This window comes from Pezoporus flaviventris, unplaced genomic scaffold, assembly GCF_033815535.1.
Source record: "Pezoporus flaviventris isolate CSIRO_AGI_PZ_B2104156 unplaced genomic scaffold, CSIRO_AGI_Pfla_v1 ptg000072l, whole genome shotgun sequence".
In the NCBI taxonomy this organism is placed as follows: domain Eukaryota; kingdom Metazoa; phylum Chordata; class Aves; order Psittaciformes; family Psittacidae; genus Pezoporus; species Pezoporus flaviventris.
In genome coordinates, this window is record NW_026892620.1 from 5251424 (window position 1) to 5271873 (window position 20450).

General features: G+C 49.8%; 4 pseudogenes; all 4 read left to right on the forward strand.

Moving 5' to 3' along the window:
• Positions 1-387: 387 nt before the first annotated feature.
• LOC133279180 (actin, cytoplasmic 1-like) lies at positions 388-1662 on the forward strand (annotated as a pseudogene).
• Positions 1663-2257: 595 nt separating this feature from the next.
• On the forward strand, positions 2258-5696 carry LOC133279181 (actin-like; annotated as a pseudogene).
• Positions 5697-6291: 595 nt separating this feature from the next.
• LOC133279182 (actin-like) lies at positions 6292-9792 on the forward strand (annotated as a pseudogene).
• A 1018-nt stretch (positions 9793-10810) lies between these two features.
• On the forward strand, positions 10811-13844 carry LOC133279183 (actin-like; annotated as a pseudogene).
• The last annotated feature ends 6606 nt before the right edge of the window (positions 13845-20450 follow it).

Sequence of the window (20450 nt, forward strand, 5' to 3'; positions counted from 1 at the left end):
CTACTGGCACGTGAGAAACCCTTTGTGGTTTGATAGTTGGAGATGACATTACTGTAGATACTAGTAATCACTCAAATAGTGGTGACCAATAGCTTTGGGGATCTATAATCTTGTGTTCCACCCAGTGGTAATCTTGTTAGCTCTGATTATATTATGCCTGTTGCTAGCAGTAGACTACATGTGAGACTACGGATGGCGGTTAAACAGCTTCAAAGCCTTCTTCAATTCTCTTGGACATATTAGCAGGAATGCTTAATAATAACAATGAGAGGACTGTTGTAAATCAAATTATCTGAATTCTTCTCACCCTACGTTGGTCTCAATAGTTTTTCTTAGCACGAATAACTAAAGCTGCTGGAGCTTAGGCCACAAGATGCTTCTCTTGAAATGAACTTCTCTTTAACTTCCTGGTTGGCAAAGGAATGCCCTGAGGCCGGTGCAAACTGGAAGATAAGGAAGCCCCGACTAGCAGCAGAAGATGCAATCCATCCTGGTAAGAAACATCGGGAGACAGAGAAAGAATCCGCTAAAGAAGAAAGAGACCTCAGAGAAAAAGACACCTTGGGATCCAAAAAGTGTGTGGAAGGCACATGAGGAGTGTGTCAAGAGTGGGTGCCTAAATGTTAAGGGTGTAAAGGGCCAGGGATTTCTGTGTTCTAGGTCCCTTGTCACAGGCACCCAGTTTAAGCTGTTTCTAACACTCTACTACTCAAACAAACTGCCTTATTGGACTTAAAGCCTGAGACTCTGCTATGGGATACCTAGGGTGGGGAAATTTCTTTAACATGAAGTAAGTTATGCACTGAATGCAGCATCGTCACCAACTGGGATGACATGGAGAACACTGGCACCACGCTTTCTACCACAAGCTGAGAGTGGCCCCTGAGGAACACCCTGCGCTGAAGCCCAAAGCCAAAAGAGAGAAGATGATATAGATCATATTAATGAGAACAGTCAGACACTGGGAACAATCAGCTACTGGAATAATCTCCCCACGAAAGCAGTGGATTCCCTAGCACTGGACACTTTAGGACTTTGCTGAGACACCTACTCTAGGTCATGCTTTTCCTAGAAAGCTTGGACCAGACGATCCTCGAGGTCCCATCCAAACTGCTGTTCTATGATTCTGTGATACTCAAGACCTTCAATACTTCAGCCATGTATACAGGCATCCAGGCTGTGTTGTCCCTGTACGCTCCTCATTGTACCACTGTTACTACGATGGACTCTGGAGATGGCGTTACCCACGCTGTCCCCGTGTATGGAAGCTTGTGTCCACCCCCATGCCATCCTCCCTCTGCATCTGGCTGGCTGTGACCTGGCAGAATACCTCATGAAGGTCCTGAGAGAGAGGCTACAGCTTCACCACTACAGCTGAAAGCGACATTAAGTGCCACATGAAAGAGAAGCTGTTGGGTTGCCCTGGATTTTGAGCAGGAGATGGACACGGCTGCCTCTAGCTCTTCCCTGTAGAAGAGCTACAAAATCCCAGATGGCCAGGTCATCAGTACTGGCCATGAGAGCTTCAGGTGCCTTGCAGCCCTCTTACAGTCATCTTTCTTAGGTATGGAGACCTGCGGTATCCATGAAAAGTACCTTCAAAATTACCTTGGTTTTCCCAAATGTGGGCTCCTTCACCCGGTGTGCAATAAGCCCATCTGAGACACAGGGTACGGATAGTGTTTAATTCATATTTGCACACAGGTGGGTGTGAGGGGACAGTTCCACAAAGCTAGCACACCTCCAGTCTGCAAGCTAGCCCCTTCTGTATGTTTCAAACAGTGAAAATCAGTGTTTTCCATGTGCGTAACAGTCTGTAGCTAGAATCATTGGCTCTCACGTTCTCATCTCTATTTCAAGACACAATACATCTTTCTTTCACTACGCATGTGCGTGAGTAAAGGTCTCTGTGGGCAAGAGTGTCTCACCTCAGGGTTTTTTTTTGTATTATAATGCACCAAGTTCCTTCAAGAACACGGTTATCTTCTGTATTGCTAGCTTACCAAAATGAGTTATGTCTTTTTTGGACCCTGGGCTTCTTCCTCCTCTTTCTGAAGTTAGGTGTTGCTCTTCTTCTGATCCAAAGAGTTCATTTACCAGTCTTCTGCCTCTCCTCGATGTCTGTGAGCTTGCTCGGAGCCCAATCCAACCAAACCCTGAACAGGTCCAGACGTGGAGTAACCTACCCCGCACCTAGGGCTGTAGCTTCCCTTTTGGGCAGTGGCAGAGAGGTTTGGTGTTCTTTTAGCTTGCTGACATGGGGATGTCTGAGCACAAGGAGCAGGAACCAGACGTGACACAGAACACAGCACAGAGGAAAGGCATCAGCAACCAGCAGCCCTCTAAGTCCTTGGGGCTCCAAAACCTTTGCTGCAGGCTCCCCACAACTTTGGGCATCCCAGCTCAGCGAGAGTTCAGCCTCGCCAACACAAAACACGCTATGGCATTGTCAGCAGTGAAGAATACAGAAATATGTGGGGCCGTCTCTTCTCCAACAGGTGCTAGTCATGGTGGTGAGGAAGCAGGACAGGCTGAAGAATCAAAAAGCACGCATGCGTTTACTGCAGCTGTGGCAATGGCCATCCTTGCGTCCATAATCCTGGTAGCTTTGGGTTACCTGCTGAAATTGAAGTGGCAGCAAAGGAAACAGTGAGTTGTTTTTTCCAGCATTCTTCGTTGGATGGCTGCCCTGCGCAATGAAGCCCCTCCAGTGGCAGCATCCTGGAGTGCAGGTCTCACGGGCAGCACCATTAGCATGTCATACATTCGGGATCGTAGAAGCATAGAGTGGTTTGGTGTGGCAGGGACCTTTAGAGATCGTCTAGAGCAACCCTCTGCCAGGGGCAGGGCCATCTTTTCCCCTTGTCAGGTTGCTCAGCGCCCAATCCAAGCAAACCTTGAACAGGGCCAGACGTGGGGTAGCTACAGCTTCCATGGGCAACCAGCTCCAGCGCCTCAGAACCCTCGTTGTAACAAATGCCCTCCTCCTGTCCAATCTAAATCTACCCTCTTCCCATTTAAAACTGCTGCCGCTAGCCCTGTCACTACAGGCCTTGGGAAGAAGTATCATTCCCATCTTGCTTATTATCCCCCGTTAATACACTGAAATGCCACAGTAAGTACTCCCCGGAGCCTTCTCCAGGTAGAACAACCCCCACTGCTGGGGTGGTGTCCTGGGTTCAGCAGTAGCAGTCATGTTTGTTTTTTTTTTTCCTTTGTGCTAGCTGGTGCAGTGCTGTGTTTTGACTTCCAGCCTGAGAACAGTGTTGGTGAAGTCAATGTTTTCAGTTGTTGCTAAGTGATGTTTACCCTGACCAAGGACTTTGTGAGGCTCATGCTCTGCCAGGGAGGAGGGGAAGCCGGGAGGAAGCAGAGATGGGGCGCCTGACTCGGGCTAGCCAGGGAGGTATTCCATGCCACAGCACGTCATGGCCGGGGTTTGGGGTGACTGGGAGTTACCCGGAAGGACACGGGGCTTCCGGGTGGAAGTCGTCTTCTTGGCCGGTGGTATCGTATTCTCTTCCCTTGTTATTTTCCCGTATCATTGTTGTAGTTGATAGTTGCGGTGGTGATTTGTGTACACTGGTTGCTGGACTGTTCTTGTCTCAACCCGTGGGAGTTGCACTCTTTCGATCCTCCTCCCCGTTCCTCTGGGAGTGGGGGAGAACCCCGGTGGGGGGGGGGACACGGACCTCGATTGTTGTCAGCTCGGCACCACTCACTGGGAGTGAGTGAACAAGTTACCTGACTGGGTTTAAACCACGACAGGTGGCTGTTTCAGTTGTGAGGTTTTTCCACCCGTCCTTTTCATTCCTACTCAGGAGGACTCCTTTCCAAAACCCGTGCTTCGTGTTGCAGAGAACAACTGCTTCCTGCTGCCAGCAGTGCATTGAAGAAAGATGCAGCTACAAGGGAAAGAGATTATAACCTAGAAAAAGAACACAAACTCACTGAAACTGCCCTGGAAATAGAAGAACTCGCCAAGAAGGGGAAATGAATAAAATAGCTACATGCTGTGAAACTAGTTTGGAATCCTACTGGCACGTGAGAAACCCTTTGTGGTTTGATAGTTGGAGATGACATTACTGTAGATACTAGTAATCACTCAAATAGTGGTGACCAATAGCTTTGGGGATCTATAATCATGTGTTCCACCCAGTGGTAATCTTGTTAGCTCTGATTATATTATGCCTGTTGCTAGCAGTAGACTACATGTGAGACTACGGATGGCGGTTAAACAGCTTCAAAGCCTTCTTCAATTCTCTTGGACATATTAGCAGGAATGCTTAATGATAACAATGAGAGGACTGTTGTAAATCAAATTATCTGAATTCTTCTCACCCTACGTTGGTCTCAATAGTTTTTCTTAGCACGAATAACTAAAGCTGCTGGAGCTTAGGCCACAAGATGCTTCTCTTGAAATGAACTTCTCTTTAACTTCCTGGTTGGCAAAGGAATGCCCTGAGGCCAGTGCAAACTGGAAGATAAGGAAGCCCCGACTAGCAGCAGAAGATGCAATCCATCCTGGTAAGAAACATCGGGAGACAGAGAAAGAATCCGCTAAAGAAGAAAAAGACCTCAGAGAAAAAGACACCTTGGGATCCAAAAAGTGTGTGGAAGGCACATGAGGAGTGTGTCAAGAGTGGGTGCCTAAATGTTAAGGGTGTAAAGGGCCAGGGATTTCTGTGTTCTAGGTCCCTTGTCACAGGCACCCAGTTTAAGCTGTTTCTAACACTCTACTACTCAAACAAACTGCCTTATTGGACTTAAAGCCTGAGACTCTGCTATGGGATACCTAGGGTGGGGAAATTTCTTTAACATGAAGTAAGTTATGCACTGAATGCAGCATCGTCACCAACTGGGATGACATGGAGAACACTGGCACCACGCTTTCTACCACAAGCTGAGAGTGGCCCCTGAGGAACACCCTGCGCTGAAGCCCAAAGCCAAAAGAGAGAAGATGATATAGATCATATTAATGAGAACAGTCAGACACTGGGAACAATCAGCTACTGGAATAATCTCCCCACGAAAGCAGTGGATTCCCTAGCACTGGACACTTTAGGACTTTGCTGAGACACCTACTCTAGGTCATGCTTTTCCTAGAAAGCTTGGACCAGACGATCCTCGAGGTCCCATCCAAACTGCTGTTCTATGATTCTGTGATACTCAAGACCTTCAATACTTCAGCCATGTATACAGGCATCCAGGCTGTGTTGTCCCTGTACGCTCCTCATTGTACCACTGTTACTACGATGGACTCTGGAGATGGCGTTACCCACGCTGTCCCCGTGTATGGAAGCTTGTGTCCACCCCCATGCCATCCTCCCTCTGCATCTGGCTGGCTGTGACCTGGCAGAATACCTCATGAAGGTCCTGAGAGAGAGGCTACAGCTTCACCACTACAGCTGAAAGCGACATTAAGTGCCACATGAAAGAGAAGCTGTTGGGTTGCCCTGGATTTTGAGCAGGAGATGGACACGGCTGCCTCTAGCTCTTCCCTGTAGAAGAGCTACAAAATCCCAGATGGCCAGGTCATCAGTACTGGCCATGAGAGCTTCAGGTGCCTTGCAGCCCTCTTACAGTCATCTTTCTTAGGTATGGAGACCTGCGGTATCCATGAAAAGTACCTTCAAAATTACCTTGGTTTTCCCAAATGTGGGCTCCTTCACCCGGTGTGCAATAAGCCCATCTGAGACACAGGGTACGGATAGTGTTTAATTCATATTTGCACACAGGTGGGTGTGAGGGGACAGTTCCACAAAGCTAGCACACCTCCAGTCTGCAAGCTAGCCCCTTCTGTATGTTTCAAACAGTGAAAATCAGTGTTTTCCATGTGCGTAACAGTCTGTAGCTAGAATCATTGGCTCTCACGTTCTCATCTCTATTTCAAGACACAATACATCTTTCTTTCACTACGCATGTGCGTGAGTAAAGGTCTCTGTGGGCAAGAGTGTCTCACCTCAGGGTTTTTTTTTGTATTATAATGCACCAAGTTCCTTCAAGAACACGGTTATCTTCTGTATTGCTAGCTTACCAAAATGAGTTATGTCTTTTTTGGACCCTGGGCTTCTTCCTCCTCTTTCTGAAGTTAGGTGTTGCTCTTCTTCTGATCCAAAGAGTTCATTTACCAGTCTTCTGCCTCTCCTCGATGTCTGTGAGCTTGCTCGGAGCCCAATCCAACCAAACCCTGAACAGGTCCAGACGTGGAGTAACCTACCCCGCACCTAGGGCTGTAGCTTCCCTTTTGGGCAGTGGCAGAGAGGTTTGGTGTTCTTTTAGCTTGCTGACATGGGGATGTCTGAGCACAAGGAGCAGGAACCAGACGTGACACAGAACACAGCACAGAGGAAAGGCATCAGCAACCAGCAGCCCTCTAAGTCCTTGGGGCTCCAAAACCTTTGCTGCAGGCTCCCCACAACTTTGGGCATCCCAGCTCAGCGAGAGTTCAGCCTCGCCAACACAAAACACGCTATGGCATTGTCAGCAGTGAAGAATACAGAAATATGTGGGGCCGTCTCTTCTCCAACAGGTGCTAGTCATGGTGGTGAGGAAGCAGGACAGGCTGAAGAATCAAAAAGCACGCATGCGTTTACTGCAGCTGTGGCAATGGCCATCCTTGCGTCCATAATCCTGGTAGCTTTGGGTTACCTGCTGAAATTGAAGTGGCAGCAAAGGAAACAGTGAGTTGTTTTTTCCAGCATTCTTCGTTGGATGGCTGCCCTGCGCAATGAAGCCCCTCCAGTGGCAGCATCCTGGAGTGCAGGTCTCACGGGCAGCACCATTAGCATGTCATACATTCGGGATCGTAGAAGCATAGAGTGGTTTGGTGTGGCAGGGACCTTTAGAGATCGTCTAGAGCAACCCTCTGCCAGGGGCAGGGCCATCTTTTCCCCTTGTCAGGTTGCTCAGCGCCCAATCCAAGCAAACCTTGAACAGGGCCAGACGTGGGGTAGCTACAGCTTCCATGGGCAACCAGCTCCAGCGCCTCAGAACCCTCGTTGTAACAAATGCCCTCCTCCTGTCCAATCTAAATCTACCCTCTTCCCATTTAAAACTGCTGCCGCTAGCCCTGTCACTACAGGCCTTGGGAAGAAGTATCATTCCCATCTTGCTTATTATCCCCCGTTAATACACTGAAATGCCACAGTAAGTACTCCCCGGAGCCTTCTCCAGGTAGAACAACCCCCACTGCTGGGGTGGTGTCCTGGGTTCAGCAGTAGCAGTCATGTTTGTTTTTTTTTTTCCTTTGTGCTAGCTGGTGCAGTGCTGTGTTTTGACTTCCAGCCTGAGAACAGTGTTGGTGAAGTCAATGTTTTCAGTTGTTGCTAAGTGATGTTTACCCTGACCAAGGACTTTGTGAGGCTCATGCTCTGCCAGGGAGGAGGGGAAGCCGGGAGGAAGCAGAGATGGGGCGCCTGACTCGGGCTAGCCAGGGAGGTATTCCATGCCACAGCACGTCATGGCCGGGGTTTGGGGTGACTGGGAGTTACCCGGAAGGACACGGGGCTTCCGGGTGGAAGTCGTCTTCTTGGCCGGTGGTATCGTATTCTCTTCCCTTGTTATTTTCCCGTATCATTGTTGTAGTTGATAGTTGCGGTGGTGATTTGTGTACACTGGTTGCTGGACTGTTCTTGTCTCAACCCGTGGGAGTTGCACTCTTTCGATCCTCCTCCCCGTTCCTCTGGGAGTGGGGGAGAACCCCGGTGGGGGGGGGGACACGGACCTCGATTGTTGTCAGCTCGGCACCACTCACTGGGAGTGAGTGAACAAGTTACCTGACTGGGTTTAAACCACGACAGGTGGCTGTTTCAGTTGTGAGGTTTTTCCACCCGTCCTTTTCATTCCTACTCAGGAGGACTCCTTTCCAAAACCCGTGCTTCGTGTTGCAGAGAACAACTGCTTCCTGCTGCCAGCAGTGCATTGAAGAAAGATGCAGCTACAAGGGAAAGAGATTATAACCTAGAAAAAGAACACAAACTCACTGAAACTGCCCTGGAAATAGAAGAACTCGCCAAGAAGGGGAAATGAATAAAATAGCTACATGCTGTGAAACTAGTTTGGAATCCTACTGGCACGTGAGAAACCCTTTGTGGTTTGATAGTTGGAGATGACATTACTGTAGATACTAGTAATCACTCAAATAGTGGTGACCAATAGCTTTGGGGATCTATAATCATGTGTTCCACCCAGTGGTAATCTTGTTAGCTCTGATTATATTATGCCTGTTGCTAGCAGTAGACTACATGTGAGACTACGGATGGCGGTTAAACAGCTTCAAAGCCTTCTTCAATTCTCTTGGACATATTAGCAGGAATGCTTAATGATAACAATGAGAGGACTGTTGTAAATCAAATTATCTGAATTCTTCTCACCCTACGTTGGTCTCAATAGTTTTTCTTAGCACGAATAACTAAAGCTGCTGGAGCTTAGGCCACAAGATGCTTCTCTTGAAATGAACTTCTCTTTAACTTCCTGGTTGGCAAAGGAATGCCCTGAGGCCAGTGCAAACTGGAAGATAAGGAAGCCCCGACTAGCAGCAGAAGATGCAATCCATCCTGGTAAGAAACATCGGGAGACAGAGAAAGAATCCGCTAAAGAAGAAAAAGACCTCAGAGAAAAAGACACCTTGGGATCCAAAAAGTGTGTGGAAGGCACATGAGGAGTGTGTCAAGAGTGGGTGCCTAAATGTTAAGGGTGTAAAGGGCCAGGGATTTCTGTGTTCTAGGTCCCTTGTCACAGGCACCCAGTTTAAGCTGTTTCTAACACTCTACTACTCAAACAAACTGCCTTATTGGACTTAAAGCCTGAGACTCTGCTATGGGATACCTAGGGTGGGGAAATTTCTTTAACATGAAGTAAGTTATGCACTGAATGCAGCATCGTCACCAACTGGGATGACATGGAGAACACTGGCACCACGCTTTCTACCACAAGCTGAGAGTGGCCCCTGAGGAGCACCCTGCGCTGAAGCCCAAAGCCAAAAGAGAGAAGATGATATGATCTATATTAATAGATGATATTAGATGATTAATTAGATAATAGATGATTAATAGATGATATTCTCTATATTAATGAGAACAGTCAGACACTGGGAACAATCAGCTACTGGAATAATCTCCCCACGAAAGCAGTGGATTCCCTAGCACTGGACACTTTAGGACTTTGCTGAGACACCTACTCTAGGTCATGCTTTTCCTAGAAAGCTTGGACCAGACGATCCTCGAGGTCCCATCCAAACTGCTGTTCTATGATTCTGTGATACTCAAGACCTTCAATACTTCAGCCATGTATACAGGCATCCAGGCTGTGTTGTCCCTGTACGCTCCTCATTGTACCACTGTTACTACGATGGACTCTGGAGATGGCGTTACCCACGCTGTCCCCGTGTATGGAAGCTTGTGTCCACCCCCATGCCATCCTCCCTCTGCATCTGGCTGGCTGTGACCTGGCAGAATACCTCATGAAGGTCCTGAGAGAGAGGCTACAGCTTCACCACTACAGCTGAAAGCGACATTAAGTGCCACATGAAAGAGAAGCTGTTGGGTTGCCCTGGATTTTGAGCAGGAGATGGACACGGCTGCCTCTAGCTCTTCCCTGTAGAAGAGCTACAAAATCCCAGATGGCCAGGTCATCAGTACTGGCCATGAGAGCTTCAGGTGCCTTGCAGCCCTCTTACAGTCATCTTTCTTAGGTATGGAGACCTGCGGTATCCATGAAAAGTACCTTCAAAATTACCTTGGTTTTCCCAAATGTGGGCTCCTTCACCCGGTGTGCAATAAGCCCATCTGAGACACAGGGTACGGATAGTGTTTAATTCATATTTGCACACAGGTGGGTGTGAGGGGACAGTTCCACAAAGCTAGCACACCTCCAGTCTGCAAGCTAGCCCCTTCTGTATGTTTCAAACAGTGAAAATCAGTGTTTTCCATGTGCGTAACAGTCTGTAGCTAGAATCATTGGCTCTCACGTTCTCATCTCTATTTCAAGACACAATACATCTTTCTTTCACTACGCATGTGCGTGAGTAAAGGTCTCTGTGGGCAAGAGTGTCTCACCTCAGGGTTTTTTTTTGTATTATAATGCACCAAGTTCCTTCAAGAACACGGTTATCTTCTGTATTGCTAGCTTACCAAAATGAGTTATGTCTTTTTTGGACCCTGGGCTTCTTCCTCCTCTTTCTGAAGTTAGGTGTTGCTCTTCTTCTGATCCAAAGAGTTCATTTACCAGTCTTCTGCCTCTCCTCGATGTCTGTGAGCTTGCTCGGAGCCCAATCCAACCAAACCCTGAACAGGTCCAGACGTGGAGTAACCTACCCCGCACCTAGGGCTGTAGCTTCCCTTTTGGGCAGTGGCAGAGAGGTTTGGTGTTCTTTTAGCTTGCTGACATGGGGATGTCTGAGCACAAGGAGCAGGAACCAGACGTGACACAGAACACAGCACAGAGGAAAGGCATCAGCAACCAGCAGCCCTCTAAGTCCTTGGGGCTCCAAAACCTTTGCTGCAGGCTCCCCACAACTTTGGGCATCCCAGCTCAGCGAGAGTTCAGCCTCGCCAACACAAAACACGCTATGGCATTGTCAGCAGTGAAGAATACAGAAATATGTGGGGCCGTCTCTTCTCCAACAGGTGCTAGTCATGGTGGTGAGGAAGCAGGACAGGCTGAAGAATCAAAAAGCACGCATGCGTTTACTGCAGCTGTGGCAATGGCCATCCTTGCGTCCATAATCCTGGTAGCTTTGGGTTACCTGCTGAAATTGAAGTGGCAGCAAAGGAAACAGTGAGTTGTTTTTTCCAGCATTCTTCGTTGGATGGCTGCCCTGCGCAATGAAGCCCCTCCAGTGGCAGCATCCTGGAGTGCAGGTCTCACGGGCAGCACCATTAGCATGTCATACATTCGGGATCGTAGAAGCATAGAGTGGTTTGGTGTGGCAGGGACCTTTAGAGATCGTCTAGAGCAACCCTCTGCCAGGGGCAGGGCCATCTTTTCCCCTTGTCAGGTTGCTCAGCGCCCAATCCAAGCAAACCTTGAACAGGGCCAGACGTGGGGTAGCTACAGCTTCCATGGGCAACCAGCTCCAGCGCCTCAGAACCCTCGTTGTAACAAATGCCCTCCTCCTGTCCCATCTAAATCTACCCTCTTCCCATTTAAAACTGCTGCCGCTAGCCCTGTCACTACAGGCCTTGGGAAGAAGTATCATTCCCATCTTGCTTATTATCCCCCGTTAATACACTGAAATGCCACAGTAAGTACTCCCCGGAGCCTTCTCCAGGTAGAACAACCCCCACTGCTGGGGTGGTGTCCTGGGTTCAGCAGTAGCAGTCATGTTTGTTTTTTTTTTTCCTTTGTGCTAGCTGGTGCAGTGCTGTGTTTTGACTTCCAGCCTGAGAACAGTGTTGGTGAAGTCAATGTTTTCAGTTGTTGCTAAGTGATGTTTACCCTGACCAAGGACTTTGTGAGGCTCATGCTCTGCCAGGGAGGAGGGGAAGCCGGGAGGAAGCAGAGATGGGGCGCCTGACTCGGGCTAGCCAGGGAGGTATTCCATGCCACAGCACGTCATGGCCGGGGTTTGGGGTGACTGGGAGTTACCCGGAAGGACACGGGGCTTCCGGGTGGAAGTCGTCTTCTTGGCCGGTGGTATCGTATTCTCTTCCCTTGTTATTTTCCCGTATCATTGTTGTAGTTGATAGTTGCGGTGGTGATTTGTGTACACTGGTTGCTGGACTGTTCTTGTCTCAACCCGTGGGAGTTGCACTCTTTCGATCCTCCTCCCCGTTCCTCTGGGAGTGGGGGAGAACCCCGGTGGGGGGGGGGACACGGACCTCGATTGTTGTCAGCTCGGCACCACTCACTGGGAGTGAGTGAACAAGTTACCTGACTGGGTTTAAACCACGACAGGTGGCTGTTTCAGTTGTGAGGTTTTTCCACCCGTCCTTTTCATTCCTACTCAGGAGGACTCCTTTCCAAAACCCGTGCTTCGTGTTGCAGAGAACAACTGCTTCCTGCTGCCAGCAGTGCATTGAAGAAAGATGCAGCTACAAGGGAAAGAGATTATAACCTAGAAAAAGAACACAAACTCACTGAAACTGCCCTGGAAATAGAAGAACTCGCCAAGAAGGGGAAATGAATAAAATAGCTACATGCTGTGAAACTAGTTTGGAATCCTACTGGCACGTGAGAAACCCTTTGTGGTTTGATAGTTGGAGATGACATTACTGTAGATACTAGTAATCACTCAAATAGTGGTGACCAATAGCTTTGGGGATCTATAATCATGTGTTCCACCCAGTGGTAATCTTGTTAGCTCTGATTATATTATGCCTGTTGCTAGCAGTAGACTACATGTGAGACTACGGATGGCGGTTAAACAGCTTCAAAGCCTTCTTCAATTCTCTTGGACATATTAGCAGGAATGCTTAATGATAACAATGAGAGGACTGTTGTAAATCAAATTATCTGAATTCTTCTCACCCTACGTTGGTCTCAATAGTTTTTCTTAGCACGAATAACTAAAGCTGCTGGAGCTTAGGCCACAAGATGCTTCTCTTGAAATGAACTTCTCTTTAACTTCCTGGTTGGCAAAGGAATGCCCAGAGGCCAGTGCAAACTGGAAGATAAGGAAGCCCCGACTAGCAGCAGAAGATGCAATCCATCCTGGTAAGAAACATCGGGAGACAGAGAAAGAATCCGCTAAAGAAGAAAAAGACCTCAGAGAAAAAGACACCTTGGGATCCAAAAAGTGTGTGGAAGGCACATGAGGAGTGTGTCAAGAGTGGGTGCCTAAATGTTAAGGGTGTAAAGGGCCAGGGATTTCTGTGTTCTAGGTCCCTTGTCACAGGCACCCAGTTTAAGCTGTTTCTAACACTCTACTACTCAAACAAACTGCCTTATTGGACTTAAAGCCTGAGACTCTGCTATGGGATACCTAGGGTGGGGAAATTTCTTTAACATGAAGTAAGTTATGCACTGAATGCAGCATCGTCACCAACTGGGATGACATGGAGAACACTGGCACCACGCTTTCTACCACAAGCTGAGAGTGGCCCCTGAGGAACACCCTGCGCTGAAGCCCAAAGCCAAAAGAGAGAAGATGATATAGATCATATTAATGAGAACAGTCAGACACTGGGAACAATCAGCTACTGGAATAATCTCCCCACGAAAGCAGTGGATTCCCTAGCACTGGACACTTTAGGACTTTGCTGAGACACCTACTCTAGGTCATGCTTTTCCTAGAAAGCTTGGACCAGACGATCCTCGAGGTCCCATCCAAACTGCTGTTCTATGATTCTGTGATACTCAAGACCTTCAATACCTCAGCCATGTATACAGGCATCCAGGCTGTGTTGTCCCTGTACGCTCCTCATTGTACCACTGTTACTACGATGGACTCTGGAGATGGCGTTACCCACGCTGTCCCCGTGTATGGAAGCTTGTGTCCACCCCCATGCCATCCTCCCTCTGCATCTGGCTGGCTGTGACCTGGCAGAATACCTCATGAAGGTCCTGAGAGAGAGGCTACAGCTTCACCACTACAGCTGAAAGCGACATTAAGTGCCACATGAAAGAGAAGCTGTTAGGTTGCCCTGGATTTTGAGCAGGAGATGGACACGGCTGCCTCTAGCTCTTCCCTGTAGAAGCGCTACAAAATCCCAGATGGCCAGGTCATCAGTACTGGCCATGAGAGCTTCAGGTGCCTTGCAGCCCTCTTACAGTCATCTTTCTTAGGTATGGAGACCTGCGGTATCCATGAAAAGTACCTTCAAAATTACCTTGGTTTTCCCAAATGTGGGCTCCTTCACCCGGCGTGCAATAAGCCCATCTCAGACACAGGGTACGGATAGTGTTTAATTCATATTTGCACACAGGTGGGTGTGAGGGGACAGTTCCACAAAGCTAGCACACCTCCAGTCTGCAAGCTAGCCCCTTCTGTATGCTTCAAACAGTGAAAATCAGTGTTTTCCATGTGCGTAACAGTCTGTAGCTAGAATCATTGGCTCTCACGTTCTCATCTCTATTTCAAGACACAATACATCTTTCTTTCACTACGCATGTGCGTGAGTAAAGGTCTCTGTGGGCAAGAGTGTCTCACCTCAGGGTTTTTTTTTGTATTATAATGCACCAAGTTCCTTCAAGAACACGGTTATCTTCTGTATTGCTAGCTTACCAAAATGAGTTATGTCTTTTTTGGACCCTGGGCTTCTTCCTCCTCTTTCTGAAGTTAGGTGTTGCTCTTCTTCTGATCCAAAGAGTTCATTTACCAGTCTTCTGCCTCTCCTCGATGTCTGTGAGCTTGCTCGGAGCCCAATCCAACCAAACCCTGAACAGGTCCAGACGTGGAGTAACCTACCCCGCACCTAGGGCTGTAGCTTCCCTTTTGGGCAGTGGCAGAGAGGTTTGGTGTTCTTTTAGCTTGCTGACATGGGGATGTCTGAGCACAAGGAGCAGGAACCAGACGTGACACAGAACACAGCACAGAGGAAAGGCATCAGCAACCAGCAGCCCTCTAAGTCCTTGGGGCTCCAAAACCTTTGCTGCAGGCTCCCCACAACTTTGGGCATCCCAGCTCAGTGAGAGTTCAGCCTCGCCAACACAAAACACGCTATGGCATTGTCAGCAGTGAAGAATACAGAAATATGTGGGACCGTCTCTTCTCCAACAGGTGCTAGTCATGGTGGTGAGGAAGCAGGACAGGCTGAAGAATCAAAAAGCACGCATGCGTTTACTGCAGCTGTGGCAATGGCCATCCTTGCGTCCATAATCCTGGTAGCTTTGGGTTACCTGCTGAAATTGAAGTGGCAGCAAAGGAAACAGTGAGTTGTTTTTTCCAGCATTCTTCGTTGGATGGCTGCCCTGCGCAATGAAGCCCCTCCAGTGGCAGCATCCTGGAGTGCAGGTCTCACGGGCAGCACCATTAGCATGTCATACATTCGGGATCGTAGAAGGGTAGAGTGGTTTGGTGTGGCAGGGACCTTTAGAGATTGGCTAGAGCAACCCCGCTGCCAGGGGCAGGGCCATCTTTCCCCTTGTCAGGTTGCTCAGCACCCAGTCCAACCAAACCCTGAACAGGTCCAGACGTGGAGTAATCTACCTCGCACCTAGGGCTGTCTCTTCCCTTTTGGGCAGTGGCAGAGATACTTGGTGTTATTTTAGCTTGCTGACATGGGGATGTCTGAGCAGAAGGAGCAGGAGCCAGACCTGACACAGAACACAGTGCAGAGGAAAGGCATCAGCAACCAGCAGCCCTCTAAATCCTGAGGGCTCCAAAACCTTCGCTGCAGGCTCCCCACAACTTTGGGCATCCCAGCTCAGGTGCACTTTGAGCGTGTGTTGACATCCTTGGGGTTGTTATGCAAAGGGTCTGGCTAGCGTGGCTCTACTTTTCTTCCTCGTGGCCCCTGTGCCGCTCTGCCTTGCATTTGGAGCTACAACAGCCTTGGCTATTGCTGAGCAGTGCTTGACCAGCATCAAGGCTTCTTCTCCATCCATCCCCCAACCAAAGGCTTGCAGGCTGGGAGTGGCAAGAGGGTGGTAGGGGACTTCCCGCGGGTACGTTCTTCATGTCTGTCTGCCAGAAGGAATAAACATGTACTTTTTAGTATTTTAGTCAGGTGCAGTTCAATGACACATTTTCTCTAAAGGTCTTCAAGGTGACCAGGGTCTGACAGCATCTGGCACTGGTAAGTCTTGACCATTTTTCTAGTTTGAGAACAGGTGGGTGGTGGGCTGCTGGCTGAGGTCAACCCATCCCACAGTAGGAGATCAGAGAACACACCAGATGACTTGGCAGGCAGGAGACAGCGTCCTTGCCAAGCATCTCTGGCTGTGTGTAGATGGTGTCCCCAAAGCACAGATGGAGGGTGAGCACACAGGCCTCTGCAAGGCCCTCCATGCCCTGACAGAGGTGCCCCGTGACACAGGATCCCTGTCATGACACGCAAGGGCTCTGTGACGTCACATATACGTATCCTGCCTTATTCTGTGTCTGGCTTCGGAAATGCCAGTCAGCACTCGTGGCCTGGAAAGTGCAAGGCAGGTGGAGGGTTGAGGTGATGAGAACCATGGGGGCACTGTGGGGAGCCTCCTCCTCCCGTCGCTTCCCCTTCATCCTCTTCCTCCTTCTCCTGGCAGCCCTGCATTTTGAGGGTAGCCGGGCTCTTCCATTGGCAGCACGACGTCCAGGTAGGGCGGACAACAACAGAGGCACCATCTTCAGGGCGGGTGGGAGGCAGAAGCCCTGTGGGGAGGCATGGAGGTAACACAGCTGCTGTGGACCCACTTGGTGAACATTTTGTGGTTTGATATTTGTAGATGACATTGCTGTAGATACTAGTAATGAAATAGTTGTGTTTATAACTTCAGACAGATTAAGGGATGCGACTTTAATTATGCAGCAACTCTTATGCCTTATCAATTGTTACAATCTTATGCACTTGAGTCAAGATTTACTGCCCACCCCTTTCGCAATGCAGCTTGCATTAGTGAGGAAAGTACTAAACCGCGGTGAGCTGTATCAACTACTAGACCCGTGTTTTAAACTATGGATGAACCCCTTCCCAGTTCAGATCCCCACAGTAATATCCCCCCATCGGTGTTCTTCCTTTGACCCTGACCCACAAGGTCTCTTTTGACTCATCATCCGTCCCCAGAGTTCCGTACACTCCAGCCTACCACTGACATAAATAGCCACTCCCCTTCCCCACCTGCCTGGCCTGTCTTCCCTAAAAAGCCTATAACCTTCCTTTCCAACACTCCAGTCATAGGAGCCATCCCACCACGCTTCTGTGATGCCAACGATATCGTACCCCTGCAGCTGTGTAGACATCTCTAATTCCTTTCGTTTATTCCCCATACTGCAGGAGTTTGTATAGAGGCATCTGAGCCAAGCTCCAAATGAAGCCAGCTCATTGGCTGGAGCAGCTCTGAAACAGCCCTGCATTGCTCCAAGTGTTTATTACAGGTGCTGACAAGTGACTGGGAGTGTTGGGATGAATCGATGCCTCCCTCCAACACATCTAGTTTAAAGCTGCTTTGACCAGCCTGGCAAGCCAACCAAGTCAGCGTTTCCCCTTCTTAATCACCAGCTCCACCAGCCTCCAGTAAACGTGGCCTCCCAAATCACAGAATCATAGAATCATAGAATAGTTAGGGTTGGAAAGGACCTTAAGATGATCTAGTTCCAACCTCCCTGCCATGGGCAGGGACACCTCACACTAAACCATGTCACCCAAGGCTCTGTCCAACCTGGCCTTGTACACTGCCAGGGATGGAGCATTCACAGCTTCCCTGCACAACCCATTCCAGTGCAGTCAAGTCCCTAACCAAACCCCTGACTATGGCACCACCGTTCTAACCATTTATTAACCTGCCAAATCCACCTGGCCTTGTCAAGGTCCTCCCCTTTGACCTGGAGGATTGAGGAAAAAGCTATCTGAACCGAAAAGCCCCTAACCACTTTTCCCAGGGCTCTGTAGTCCTTCTTAAAGATTCCCAGGCTGCTGCTGTCAGTATCACTAGCACCCACATTGACCATTAGAAGTGGGTAGCAGTCAGCAGGACTTCCTAGACCAGGCAACCTCTCAGCGACGTCCCTGATCCGAGCCCCTGGCAGGCAACACACCTCCCTTGAGACTGAGGCCAATGGATGGGTGCCTCTGTTCCTTTCAAAGCAGAGTCCCTTACTACTGTGACCTGCTGCTTTTTCCTGGAGGCACTAGTAGTGACCCTCTTCACTGTGGCATCAGCTGGTTGTTCATCTGGTGCAGCGTGCATTTCCTCGTTAGCCCCCTGCAGTTCTGGGTGGGAATGTTGGATTTTGGAGGAACACCCTTGCTTTTTAATTGTCCTCTTCCTCTTTTCCACTGTTTCCTTTGTTTTCTTTTGTTTTTTTTTTTTTTTTGCTTCCTAACAACTCCCAGCTTCCTGGATTAATGCCTTCCTCCTTTTCTCTATGGGCTACAGTGGACGCTTGTGACCCCTGCACAGTCTGGGCCCGGAGCAAGCAACACTGATCCCTCTCTACTTCCCTGACATCTTTCAGCTACTGACAGTATCCCGCAGCTCAGCTCCCTGCTGCAGGAGGGCCTCCACCAGGGCGCACCGAGTGCAGCCCTGCCCATTGTGCGCCCTCGCCTCACGAGACCAGTGCAGGCCCTCTCTACACTCCGAGCTCTGCACTGCAGCCTCCCCTCTCATCGGCTCTGTCTAGTGCCGACGCTGCCACCGCCGGGGCAGCCAAACCAGAGCTCCCAGAGCGGGCCCTGGCCCTGGCCCTGAGGCGAGCGCTCTCCCTTGCTCGCGCTGCGCACCGGCGCCAGCTGCCGCGCCACGCCCCACTGCTGCGCCACGCGCTGTTCCCGCTCTCCCCGGGGCGGGTTTTCCCTGCTCAGGGTGCGCCCGTTCCACCTGGCGCCGGCTCCTGTGAGTCCTTGCTCGCCTCAGCGGAGCCCCAGGCTCCTGGGCAAGGCCTGGAGAGGGCTTGAGGGTCCCTCGGTGGCTCCCGCCGCTCAGAGCTGAGGCTGGCGGACACGGGGTTTCCCCTCGATCCGGGGCTGAAGGCTCCTCTCCGGAGCTGCTCACCTCGGCAGATGACCCATGACTGCTATTGCTCTGTGAGCTTAACGCCTTCCTTGCCCCAGAACTTTCCACGCCAAAACCCATACAGGTACCCTTGCAGCTTTGGGCCTCCTGGACCCTGCTCATCTTCATGCACTATCATCCACTTCTAAAGAAGTAGACTGCAACATGTGAGGGGAACATTTCTTCTCCAGGTGTGATTACAGCTGTGGCTGCAGGCCACGTTTCCCCACCTTGTGATCTGGGTGACATTCTAGAGCTTCCGGGGTAACACAGGGCTAAGGCATTCTGCTTCGTTTCTCTTTTGCCTTTTTTATGACTTTGTAATACTGCATTGCACACCACTGAGGAACAATATCCCCAGCAAGCACTCCTTGCCTGAAGACACACCTGGATGCAGCGAGAGTTTAGCCTCTCCAACACAAAACACGCTATGGCATTGTCAGCAGTGCAGAATACAGAAATATGTGGGACCGTCTCTTTTCCAACAGGTGCTGGTCATGGCGGTGAGGAAGCAGCACAGGCTGAAGAATCAAAAAGCGTGCAGGCGTTTACTGCAGCTGTGGCAATGGCCATCCTTGCGTCCATAATCCTGGTAGCTTTGGGTTACCTGCTGAAATTGAAGTGGCAGCAAAGGAAACAGTGAGTTGTTTTTTCCAGCATTCTTCGTTGGATGGCTGCCCTGCGCAATGAAGCCCCTCCAGTGGCAGCATCCTGGAGTGCAGGTCTCACGGGCAGCACCATTAGCATGTCATACATTCGGGATCGTAGAAGCATAGAGTGGTTTGGTGTGGCAGGGACCTTTAGAGATCGTCTAGAGCAACCCTCTGCCAGGGGCAGGGCCATCTTTTCCCCTTGTCAGGTTGCTCAGCGCCCAATCCAAGCAAACCTTGAACAGGGCCAGACGTGGGGTAGCTACAGCTTCCATGGGCAACCAGCTCCAGCGCCTCAGAACCCTCGTTGTAACAAATGCCCTCCTCCTGTCCAATCTAAATCTACCCTCTTCCCATTTAAAACTGCTGCCGCTAGCCCTGTCACTACAGGCCTTGGGAAGAAGTATCATTCCCATCTTGCTTATTATCCCCCGTTAATACACTGAAATGCCACAGTAAGTACTCCCCGGAGCCTTCTCCAGGTAGAACAACCCCCACTGCTGGGGTGGTGTCCTGGGTTCAGCAGTAGCAGTCATGTTTGTTTTTTTTTTTCCTTTGTGCTAGCTGGTGCAGTGCTGTGTTTTGACTTCCAGCCTGAGAACAGTGTTGGTGAAGTCAATGTTTTCAGTTGTTGTTAAGTGATGTTTACCCTGACCAAGGACTTTGTGAGGCTCATGCTCTGCCAGGGAGGAGGGGAAGCCGGGAGGAAGCAGAGATGGGGCGCCTGACTCGGGCTAGCCAGGGAGGTATTCCATGCCACAGCATGTCATGGCCGGGGTTTGGGGTGACTGGGAGTTACCCGGAAGGACACGGGGCTTCCGGGTGGAAGTCGTCTTCTTGGCCGGTGGTATCGTATTCTCTTCCCTTGTTATTTTCCCTTATCATTGTTGTAGTTGATAGCTGCGGTGGTGATTTGTGTACACTGGTTGCTGGACTGTTCTTGTCTCAACCTGTGGGAGTTGCACTCTTTCGATCCTCCTCCCCGTTCCTCTGGGAGTGGGGGAGAACCCCGGTGGGGGGGGGGGACACGGACCTCAATTGTTGTCAGCTCGGCACCACTCACTGGGAGTGAGTGAACAAGTTACCTGACTGGGTTTAAACCAGGATCCCTGTCATGACACGCAAGGGCTCTGTGACGTCACATATACGTATCCTGCCTTATTCTGTGTCTGGCTTCGGAAATGCCAGTCAGCACTCGTGGCCTGGAAAGTGCAAGACAGG